The sequence below is a fragment of the Ammospiza caudacuta genome, chromosome Z, assembly GCF_027887145.1.
Source record: "Ammospiza caudacuta isolate bAmmCau1 chromosome Z, bAmmCau1.pri, whole genome shotgun sequence".
NCBI lineage: Eukaryota > Metazoa > Chordata > Aves > Passeriformes > Passerellidae > Ammospiza > Ammospiza caudacuta.
The window spans coordinates 56,307,700-56,320,607 of NC_080632.1; positions in this window are offsets into that span (position 1 = coordinate 56,307,700).

Here is a 12,908-nt window from a genome sequence, read left to right on the forward strand (position 1 = left end):
TCTTCTCAGCTTAGTGAGTTTTAGCAAGTTTTAGCTATCTCTCTGTTTTAGTTGCATCTCTGTGTTCCAACTTCTATCATTGCTCTCAAGAAGGATTTCTTTAAATCAATTAAGACTGCAAGACTTACTCCTTTGTTATTTTAGTAATTTTTACTTTTCAGTTGAAAACCAGTATGTTCCCTTTCCATATTAAGTAAAGCAGACCTTCAGTTTCTGTCTCAGGTCTCAAGTGAATATTAACTGAAGCTACCATTTCAGTCAGCCCCTCATTACTACCACATTTTAATTCTGCTGCAGCTCTTACCTGTCCTTTTCTTCCAGCCACCACATTTTTATGAGTCCTGTGGGAAGGCTCTTCTGTGGGTAGTCAGTCCATAGCTGCTCTGCCCTTTTTCAGGCACAAGTGAAAGAACTCTGCGAGTCTCCCTGTAACTTGCCCGTGTGTTAATGATATCCTTTCTTAGAGTTTCTCTATCTGAGAAGTGAAACACTTTAAAACCAGAGGTCCTGATTGAAACAGTACCTACTTTTGCAGTTGGTTTTCTCAGCTGTTCAAATGAGGTTCAAACAGAAGGGAAGGTCTCTCAGCAAAAGCCAAAGTGAATACCTGGGCTTTTCCTTCATTCCTCTAGAAGGAAATGAAAGGTGGGAAAGAAAATTTAGCTCTGTTGATCTTTTGAACTTGTTTTAATTCTTGGTGATCTCCTTCAGTGCCAAAACAATGCAATCTTTTGGATGCTTTTTTCACCAAGTTTCTGGACCATGTGACTAAGGAGATCTGTAGGAGTAGGTGTTTAATTCAGCAGTTTCCAGCAACAGAGACTCCTTATGCTGTGAAACATTTAACCAGGCCCAGATAATTAAATTTTTTCCTCTCACTATCACTTCTCTATGCCATATTTCCATTACATGGTTTGAGAAATTAAACAAACACTTAGCAAAAGTGAAATAAAACCTCCACATTCCCTCCTATATCTGTCAGTCTGACCCTCTGTAAAGTCTGGGGGTTTTTTCCTATTTAAAGCAAATTGCAATGTAAAGAAATTGCATGTGTGAAATCCTACATGTCTAAAAATTCAGGAACCTATGAAGTATTCACCAGATATGGGGAAAAATTGCTAGATTAAGTTACTCAAAATTTAAAGAATTCTTTGATCTGTACATAAGAGGTTGTTTTGAGGGGGAAATGCAAAGTAGACTGTGAAACTGCAGACACTTCTTTCTAAAAACCTGCAATATAACTGTCATACATATTTGAATATCCCAGGCAGAATTTATTCAGTGACCACATCTAGCATGACATGAAAGGCAAGGTATGAAGTTAGTGTCAGAAAAGAGGCTTGATCTGCAAATTTTGACAAATACCTCCAAGGCTAGTGAAAACTGTGCTTCATAAATGCTCTTGTTAGGAAGCAAAAGAAGAAAGAAACTGTAGATAATTAAACACAGGTATTATAACTAGAGTCACAGAAGGGTAAATCAATAACTAGAACAAGGTGTCTCTGCAATAAATGGATCAGTTCTCAAAGAAAAATGCTGAGCAATGCAGGATAAAAGGAAATAAATCACACAGTCCATAACAGCAGCAATAACAAGATAGGCTATCTAAAATTAAAAAAAAAAGGCAAAAACAAAAACAAAAAAACCCGTGCTGATGAAAAATGCAAAGAATTTGAAGTTGATAGTGATGCCAAAGTATATGTTGGTTAGGATTCATTGTAGATATATAAGGAGATAACCTGCAATTAACTGATTTATTACAGGAGCACAATATAAGTATGAATTAAAGTTATTACAGAGCATCCTTGGTTGGCTATGGAGATGTTGAAGGGCCTCGAGAAGAAGATCTATAAGCATTGGCTGAGGTCGCTTGGCCTGTTCAGCCTGGAGAAGAGGAGACTCTTCAATGAGGGGAGACCTCACTGCAGTCTACAACTGCCTTGTGAAGGAAGAGGAGGGGCAGACACTGATCTCTTCTCTGTGATGCCCAGTGACAGGACTCTAGTAAATGGCATGAAGTTAAGTCAGGAGAGGTTTAGGTTGGATATCAGGAAAAAGTTTTTGACTGCCAGGGTAGTTTGGCACTGGAACAGATTCCCTAGGGAAGTGCTCCAAAGCTGACAGAGTTCAAGAAGTGCTTGGGCAATGCTCTCAGGGCCATGGTGTGATTCTTGGGGATGGCTCTTTGCAGGCCTAGGAGTTGGACATTGATGATCGCGATGGGTCCTTTCTAACTTTGAGTATTTTGTGATTCTATATAGACTTAAAGTTCTCTTTGTCCTGGATGCATTTTGCTTTTTCATGAGATGAACTATTTTATCACTCAGGGCTTCAAAATGTTTTCAAATTTTAGACAAAACAGTAGTTCGCTAGAAGACAGCAAAATAATTTTTACTCTTGTAGACCTAAATCACTTTGCCACAAAAAAGATTGAGGACAACACACCATTTAAAGAGAACTTCTATTTATAGGAAAGGGTCCATACTAAGTTATCTTTCATGTATAGAGGTTAACTTATGTGGAAGAATGGCAGGAGGAAAAGGGCCATGGATCCGTGGAAATGTTGTACAAAAAAACTTCATGTTAACTTAGCATACATGTTAACTTAGCATACATGTTAGCTTAGCATAAGTAACTTAGCATAACCAGGCTGCATGCCATGATAGGAACATTGCAAAATATGCTGCATCCTGCCTGCTGATAAGGTTGAAAGGGCAAGGACAGCGATGAGAATAGAAACCACAAAGTAGGAAACCACAAAGTAGGAGGAATATGTAAATGTAATCTCTTGCTTTAAACCACTGAACTCACGACATGTATGGACAATTAAACCAATGAACTAATGACAAGTATGCATAATTACTGGAAACAATATAAAAGTACCGGTGTACTCAAAATAAATAGAAGCTTGCTTTACCAATCATATTGATTGATTGCTTGTCTTCCCTTGCCGCCCTCAAACTTTGGCTCATTTAAGAAAAATAAATCTGTTTAGTAAGTTTTTAATATATATTTAAGCATTGATTTACTTACGTTGTAACATTTTTATTTGAGCAGTAATTGAATCTCTCAAAGCTGGTATGGTTGAAATATTACCCACATCATCTCTGTTTTCTCCATGTGCATTTTAGGACTTTCAGTTCAGCCTAAAATCAATTACATTCACTTATATAAACAATATGGGGAAAATACATAACACTGCTCCTCTGCATACATGCAAGGGCTATTAAAGAGTTTTTTAGAAGTAATTTCCTAAAGACAGGCTTTGTGGATAATCTTCTGTATCTCTAAGCATTACATTAACAGCATATTTATGGACATGTGCATATATATCAAGCACTACAGTTGGATTTTATATACTGGCCAGTGCCTGTAAGTGTGTAATATGTAATATGAAGCCATTTATGAGTCAATATCAAGAGTGTTCTTTACTGCTGTTTGTAGTGGGCCTATGAACATCAGCTTCTGTGTTCTCTTCGAACTCAAAAGTGGGGTGACAGGTACTTCAGAAAAGATTCTATCACACTTTACAGGCAGCAGAGAAAATCAGACAGGTTTAATCTTCAGTGTTCTTAGTACTTTTTAGTCCTAACAGATAATATTTTCTTTATATTCATTCTCAGGGTTTTTTGGGTTTTGGTTTTTAGTGATTTTTTTGAATGAATTCACTTAAGAACATAAAACAGAGATACTTTTAAAACGGCATAATTCTAGTTACAATTCAAAATTACTAACAGGGTGCATATGTGGCCCAATATTTAGAGAAATAAATATAGATTAAGAAGATATGTCAAATGTAGGAAGAGTTTTGTGCATTAAAATCCATATTCAATTTCTATGCTTCAAGAAAATCTTATCAAATGCATGAACTGGAACAAGTTGGAGACTACAGCTATCACATTATTTTTAACAGCTGCACTTTGGAAGACTCTCATAGTGCAGCTATTTAATCAACATTTTACATTATTTATATGGAGAAATTCAACAAGCTGTTGAATTAATCGTTAAGAACTCGAACGTCAGAAGCGGAGCAGCACTCAGCCAATGTTACAGAAGCTAGCTCAGTTTACACCTGTTCTTACCACATGAACTGAAAACGGCAGAATCAAGTCATATCTCACTTGGATTTTACCTTTGTGCCATCCTAAGCATCTACTCATCAGTCCTGGTCAATTGACTGTGGACATGTGTCAGTCAACCTAGGACAACATGCTTTCCACTCTGGGGCCTGGATTAAAGACTGAAAGACGGATAATAATTTAAAGATGAAGTACTTACTTCTTAATTAATTCCTGCTAAACAGGAAATATTGGTGTTAATCCCACCATCTAAATATAGATTAAAAATGTAAAAATACAAAAGTAGACACGGATATTGACAGTATTGCAACAGGATTCTTTTTAAATGTAACACTCTATTCTATTTGAACAGTTTCCAAAAAAGCATACTTTAAGAATATTTCTTATGTCAAATCCTAAAAATAAAGATGGGAATGAACTACAGCCCTGCTAGTTAAATATTCATAAGGTCTGAATAATAACTCAAAAAACATATAGATTTTTAAGTAGTGTCTAAACATACTGTTTTAACATTGAAGTGTTTGAACTCTTCTGCCCAACCCCAACCTCGCCAGCTAAGTAATTTAATATATTTGCCTCATACTTTTTTTTTCAAACTATTGCTAAAGCATTTTAGCTTTTGTTAAATTTATTATTGTCATTATTTTATTTTTAATGTGTAAGAATTAAAAATTGCACAACTGTTTTGCTTTTTTCCCGTAGATCTAATTCAGAGAATCATTCACATAACAATTTTCTGAACAGGAATGATTTTTTCCAGTCAAGACAAAAAAAAAAAAAACATGTAAAAAACATTAATGTGAAAAAAATGTATTTCTTGAACTGCTGAATCTCTTTTTGTTTTCAAAATACCTCCCATATGTATATTAATAATTCTTAGACTCAGGGTGAGTAAGTGCAATGTGAGTAAATTGCAACCTTATAGTAATATACAGAAAGATAATGTATGACTGCCAATGATCTTGCTCTTTGAAGTAGCATAACATGGAATAGAGGAAGGTCTCTTCATTTGTCAGGTTCAGCTGTCTAATAACTGCTACAAAGAAATTCCATTCTGTTTTTCAAACACAGACTCATAGGACTGATTAGACTTCTGGTGGATCATATCATCCAGATAGTATTTAACTTTTGATGTTCAAGTAGAAAACAGATGAAAAATTTTTTAAAAACCTAATAAATGCATCTCTTCAAGTTCACTAATAAACTTCTGTTTAAATTCCGAATTACAGGCAATTTCTAATTTTTTTCCTAAGCTATCTGTAATGTCATATGACCTGTACAGCTCTCCTTCTTTTCTCTGCTATAAGTGTGGTAAATTGCCTTTTCAGTTAAATGTGAAACCACATCTGTACGCACATTGACAAATGAAATGGGAGTTTTTTTAAACCTTAACTGGGAGTCAGAAATTAAGTCAGCACATCAAAAAGTCTATTTTTCATGAGGAAAAAAAACAGAGTAAGTTTTTATTTTAGTAAAATTAAAAGACTATAATTTTGCCAGGAACATGAGTTCAACAGGCAGATGATTTTCAAATTTGTCAGGGCTTCAATTAGTCCTAACTGTTACAGTAATAAATTCTCAAGGGGCTAAAGATGAAATGAGATTTCTGAGTTGTATTTTGCCTTTCACTTATGTGGAAATAATTCCAGCTTTTCTGTATTTATTTATGTAAACTTGACAATTTTAAACATTCACTCTCAGGATCAGAAGAAAACGTACACTGTGAATTGGACAGTCTATTGCAGTTAGATAGACTCAGCCTCTAGAGCCCTCTAAATGGCCTACACTGACTATAAGGTGACAACAGATTTTAAATACCCAGCCCAGGCAATCAGAATAAATCTCATTTATGCAAAGTAACCTCTAGTATTTCCTTTTTACAATTGCAGCAGGGATCTCACTCCTTTGCCTCCCATGCTATTTAGGCTAGTCAAAAGCACCCATGAAATGGAAAGTCAGTTAGCACACAAAAACCTCTAGCTGGAGGTATGAAAAACTGGAGTGTATGAAAAACGAAAACTAAATCCAACCCCCTTTTGGTGTTCTGCTGCATGTAACTAGCTCCTTTTGAAATAAAGCAGATAGTTACCAGACTGAGGTTATTTTCCAATCTACTGAGAAATCTGTGTTTGGTGAGAATGATGTGATCAATGAACACACTGAAAAAAATCATCACTATTACTTACCAAGATAACTGTCTAAAATGCGGTACTTTAAACTTCATCGTAATCCTTTTCATTTATGTTTCTCAACTGTCATTTTAAAAGCTGCATTTACTTCCATGTCAAGGAAGTATAAGGGGAGTAAGTGCAGTAGAGCATCTGTTTAAGAATTGCAATTTGAGAGAATACATTCCTGACACAATTAAATGCTTTACTTTCAAATAAAAACCATGTGTTTCAGTTGATGTTTTCCTTACATTTCTATTAAAAGTTACTACCATAGGAGTACAGCATGAATATTGAACATTAAAGATATTAATGTCTGGAGCGGAGAGCCAGATGAGTGCTAAGTGCTGGAGCTAATGAATATATATTTTAGGGCAAAGTTGTGTTCTATGCACTTCCCGCCTTTTTTTTTTCTTTTGTAGAGAAAAACCGATATTTTCAGTCTTTTTTAGAAAATGTTTGCAAATGTTGCTGTATTTTCTGATGACAGTCTTTATTTGTCACTGTTCACTGCATTGTTGTCCCATTTAGTCAAAATTTGCTGACTTAGACAGTGCCTTATATATAATATCATGCTCTATCTTCCTTAATTAATGTGTAATGAGGCTTTTCCCCAGCCATCATCTCAGTACCAATAAGTAAGTAAGTATGTAAATAAGTCACTCACTCACTCACTCACTCACTCACTCACTCACTCACTCACAAAAAAAAAAAAAACAACCAAGAAAAAAATAACCTGACACAAAACCATACCAAAAGAAAACAAAAAAACCCCACATGGGTTGACATCAAAGCAGTTTGATAACTGGGTGGATATAATTGGGATTTATTAGGAATAAAGTATGAGTGTTTGGAGTGAAGCTATGTGAATGGAGAGCACTGAAAAACTTATGCTGAGTAATATTTACAGAGATAAAACCTATGAAATCAACAAAGAAGTCCAAAGTAAATAGGCTGAGATAAGTCCTATTTTTGAGATAAATGAAAAAATAAATTAGGAGAAAAGACTGTAATTTCTTTTATTTATTTTTTCATCACACTGTATACTGAAAAATAAGCTGAAACTTGGTGTTGCAGTCAATACTGTACCTACAAAACCACCCAAACTGGAACTAAAATGTTCCATGAAAGATCCTTTGCAGAGAAGCAAACAGAAGATTTGAAATATTTTTCAGGTATGGTTGGGGGTCCTCAGCAGTGCAGAGAGAGCTAAGACAGAGTTGAGCTACAGGCTGTGGAAAGTGCCTGCAGAATGCCATGCCAGCATAGAAAAGCTTTTCTTCTCCTGACCTTGGGGGAAGGAGATGCGATGTGGCAGATGTCCTGCGCAGACAGGAGCCTGCTGGAAGCTGCCAGACACCTGAACAGTGCGTGATCACCGAATATAAGGACATTAAGAAAGTGTGTTGCTGACATGGCAATGTGTGATAGGTCACTTAGTGAAAGATACCATATAAGGAAATACTGTGTCTTGAAGAAGTGGATGAAACCATTTTTTCGTTTGTCTGAAAAAATGTCTCAGTATCCCTGCTGGTCTGAGTCCCTGCCTTGGTCGTTACACAGCATAGTTATAATAACTGTGTTATTTCAAAAGAAAATGTGCTGATTTGTAGTTGTACCACAGTCCAATACTCTCTGACTGGGTCCTTTTAGATATTCCACAGAGGGAAGGCTGTATTTAATGTAAAATTTATTTATTTGAAGATAATGTTACATGGGATTTCTGTTTTACTAGATAAATTAAATGAAACAAAGTGATGAAACAATGAAATAAAATGTACTGAAAACACAATAAAAATGTTGGTTAATAACTCCATACATTATTCCATGCTGCATTGTGGTACATTTGTGGGTACAATTGCCTTTTCCCATCTCCTGTGAGCCTTCTTCCATATTAGGCTTTTATTTGTCAGTAACAGGTAACTGTACAGCTGGTACTGCAATTTTATTTTCCTACTGCCCTCTCTCATATTTTCTGGGAGGAAAAAAGGTAATGAGAATAGAATGCACAACTCAGGCCTGCAACTTACCAACAGGAGAAAGAGAGAGAAAAGGAGGTAAAATGGAAAGACTATATTCTTTAGTAATATGTATTTCAGTGGAATTTAGTTTAAGTAAGGCTGTTCCCCATGTTTTGTGTTCAAGGATTGTTGTGTTGGTTCAGATCATTGGCCAAAGACTTGCCTTGAGTAGTGTCCTGAAAAGACTGCTCTCTAAGGCTTGCTACAAGGTAATGCATCTGCTGGTATTCCTTCTCAGGAATCAGTAATTTTATGACATCTCAAGCCAAGTGATCACATTCATTAGTCCCCATGGACTTTTGTTCCACTAATTCACCTAATCATTTTTTTTTCAGATTAATTTGTACTTTTGGTGTTAATGACCTCCTGTGGAAATTAATTTCCCAGTCTGATGTTAAGCACACTGTGAAAAAGCATTTCCCCTTCAAAAAAAGGCCAGGAAAATGTTGCCTGCTCATTTCAGTGGGAGCCTGCCAGGTTGTTTTGGTGCTAAAATGAGTAATGAATAGTCTGTAGTTGCCTTTTCTGTACCATACCTGATTTTGCAGGGATGTAAACAGTATTGCTCTTATCCTTCCTTCATTTTTCAGGTTTTACAGTTCCTTTTCCTCTAAAAATAATGGTATAACTTCAGCCATAATTGTTAATCTTCTCTGCATTTTTGTGCTTCAGTATTTTGAAAAAGGCTTACAATGCACCTAGTGTTCAAGATGTGACAGTACAATAGTGATATTTTCTGGTCTATTCTTCCCTAATATTTCCTAGATTTTTGGACTGAACCGCTCACCATTCCTGACAAAATTGTGCTATAACGAGTAGTTCTCAGCTGACAAACCAGAGTCCCAGGTACTTTTCCTTTTGTTCATCATTGTGCATTTTTCATTTTGGCATGTCCTCTATCCCGCTGTCTCCTCACAAGCTAATTTCTAGAAACATTTGCAGGGATCTTAGTTTTGTCTTTGGAAAATTTTCAAGCAGCAGCCACCTTAATCCCTGTACTGGGTGCAAGTGCCCAGGTGCTGGTGGCGAGTGGCTTCAGAGCCACCTCTGAAAGGGGAGAGTGAGACTGCTGTGTGCTGTTTCAGTTGGCACCAGTGTGTTGCAGCTTGAATTGCTGCTAGTAAAGTCCAGGGTAAAGAAACAAAAAGGGCCTTTGCATAATATTCACAGATGTTTAATTCAGCTGTGGTGAGATCTTCAGGTCCCAGACATCCACACATTCGGAGTGCAGCTACTCGGAGGGTCCAGCTCTCTCCCTGCAGGAGCCCCCGGGGCTGACCTTGGTCCTCGGGCGGTACAAAGGTGAGGCCCAATCAGGGAAAAGGGAGGGAGTGGCTTAGGAGCACCAATGTTCAGGCATAGGAACAGGGAAAGGAGCAAATGGAGTGTAACTTAGGCGAAGCCCCTCCAGGGCCTCCACACCAGTGGATCCCTTTTTAAGCCATGACTGAATCCTTCAGCCAGAGCAGTCATGCCTTTGTGCAAAAATATTTAAGGACGTGAAAGGAACAGTGGGGAAATAGAGGAGGAGGAAAGAAAGCAGGAGTGAGAAACAATGGTGGGATCACTGTGTTAACAGAAGAAGGAGGTGCTTCCCCAAAGAGACTGTAGCTTCCAGAGGACCCACAACAGCATGGAGAAAAACTATGAAAATAAGGAGCAGCAGTGAAGACAATCCTGACCTCAAACACTGTGCCACTCAACAGCCTCATTGTAGGGAAAATGTGTAGCCTGTGATGCTATCAGGAGCCAGGAATCTGCAGTGAAAGTGAGTGTGGGAGTTTGGGGGAGCTGTTTTTCTCCATATGTGTTTTTGGCTTTGTTTTTTTTTCCCTAAATGATCTTACTCACTTTTGAGAGAGGATTTTGAAATACCAGAGACAGGTGGCTTAGCAACCAGGAAACACCCTGTTGTGAAAAATTACATTTTCAGCTTTATTATGACTCCTAATCTGTTGTTAATAAGAGAATTATTTATCCATCTTTTTATCCTAAGAAAGTGTGCTGGGGTGACTTTATGCTGATATTCCCATCATCTGTCTTTTTGCTCAGAAATGGGTCCTGCGGCTTTAAGCTTGGCCCAAAAAGAGAGAGACAGGGGAGCGGTGGAATATTTTCGTAGTTTGTGTTCAAGACACAGAGAGATAAAGAGTGCAGTGCTCTCCAAGTTCTCGGCTTTTGCAGTGGGAGAGACAGGGAGATTTTCTTGGCTTTTTTTCACTGGTTTTCTGTTATGAACAAAAATTCAGTTAATATTTTTTTTGTGAGAAAAAGTTACAAAGAGGAAGCCAGATCACTGGCCCTGCCCAAGTTCTGCACGTTTTGTTATTGTAATCACGGGTCGTTGTCGTTAATGGTTGTTTTTGTATTAGTAAAAGCCCTGGCTGGGACGAGTTAATGGCCCTTCTCCTGGGTGGGGACCTTCCCGAGGCTAAGTTGTACCTTTCCCAGAATAGTGAAGACACCTGAGAGGGTGGGGGGGGGTTATGCAAAGTGACTCCCAAGACCAGAATGCTTTGTGGGACCCCCGACTCCAAACTCACAGAGAAACCCCAAAAACAACGAGCCACCTAAGAGTTGAGAGACTGGAATGATGTCTGGACATGTGGAGCCGAGTGTTGAGCCTGCAGAGACGCGGAACACCTTCGGACCCTCTTGCCCTGACCATGGGAGTCGACCCTGGCAGTGAGACCAGGCTGACTGAGTGGGAGGGTCAACAATTGACGGGGACATAACGCCCTAAAGGCGCCCACAAGGACTGGGTTCTCCCATCTCTGCCCCTGGTGGACTGAGCTGTGCATATTCTCCTCCTCTGGGTCGCCCTGGGAGATGACGGCACGCTGCAGCCCCATCGAGCTGCCCAATTCTGACCTGATCACTTTTAATAAAGGCATTAAAAAGGAGAAGTCTCCTGGCCCTGTTTATTTCATTTTCCTCATTAGCTATGGTGAGGAAGGTTTTCCCAGGACTGTGTCTTTTTTTCTGGAAGTGTTCGGCTTCTCTCCAGTGCGGAACACCAGGACAATTGCGTGGGGGTGTCCTCCAAGATGCCCTGTGGCCTGGACACTGGGTCCAAACCTGGGGGGATTGAGAGAGGCTGAAGAGACTGACACATACTCACAGAGGACTCTCAGAACTACAGGACTCTCTCTGAATTTGCCATCTCTTCAGAGCAATGGTCTTATGCCATCTGTTTCATTGTTTACTATGATTAATTTTTTTTTCATGCTTGTGAATACTTTGCTTGTTAAATAAACCGGTTTTTTACACTTTACTCCAAGGAGATTTTTCTCCCAACTGATTGGGAGAGGAGCTGCTGGAATTCATTTTTTAGAGACCCCTTAAGGAAATTTCCTCCTAAATTTTGTCCCGAAGCAGGACAGAAAGGTAAGTTTTTCTTAACTGTCTTTAGTGATGGATATGTTAAAATTGGCTTTAATATGGGAATAGCACATTATTTTGCTTTTGCTTTATTGCAACCATTTATCCTTTTTTGTTATAATTTCAAACCATTTCCCTAGTAAATAAACCAGAGTCAACAATTCTCTACAATACTCTGAAAGGCCTTTTTAAGTTTGGTGAAATATTGCTTTGTTTCTGATCTGATGCTGAGGCTTCAGGAAACTAGAAATTATGGCTAATAATTTTGCAGTTCCACATTTGAGTTTCTTTCTTACTTTTGACTCTTCCACTTTGGATGCTGAGAATTTTTTACTGTGTATTTCATTGAATATATTGATTTCATTAATTTCATTAATTTGATGGCACTGATTAGATGTTCTTTTTAGGATAATGTATTAGAGTCTTTCCTCAGAAAAATGGTTCCAAGGTGAGAACTTGTGAGGCAGCTCTCTAGATGATTCTCATGCAGAAGAGATTTTAGATATCCTATCCCTTCATTCTGATGCCAGTGCATTTTGTCCATTTAGCAATCCCTTCTCTAATGCAGTATAATGTCAGTGTGAGAAACACGAAGTTAGTCCACATACCATGAAACATCCAAGAATGCAAAAATGTCTGTCAGCAGCACACTTTGCAGGTCACAGCCATCCTTGGTTATGTCGCTGATCAGTTATTTTTTTCACTATAAGGCTGGGGGAACATGTTCTGCACTCCTGATTTCCACAGTTTTTAGCTTTCAAGAAAAGAAATGTAGTCCTGCATTCTTCGAAGGACAGAGATGAAAAATCCTACTCTTCCTCCATGGAGAAATAATAGTGATGTTTTCAAAAACGGACAAGCACAGAGCTTGCTAGATGACGCACTACACAAAGATAACAGGTAAGCCTAAAAGAAAATGATCCCATGGTCTGGGCTCAAATTACTGACTCAAGTGTTGGAGTACACCTGATATTTTAAAGTGGACCTAAACTTGCTGACTGATTTATCAAATCTGCCTAAATCTAATCAGACAGGCCTAAAGAGAGTGGTAAGGACCATTCCCAGTAAATCTATGTTTATCAAAAAGAAGTGTAGCAGTCTTACAGCCAGCCCAGCCTTCTGTAGGCATGCAGAGTTGGTAAGGCAGGTAAACCCAAAAATATTAAATGAGAAAGGGGCAACTAAAACAATCTGGCATGAATAAACCTGCTCTAGAACTTTTTATTAAATTCACAAGGCAGGCTTACAGAGAAGTGTAT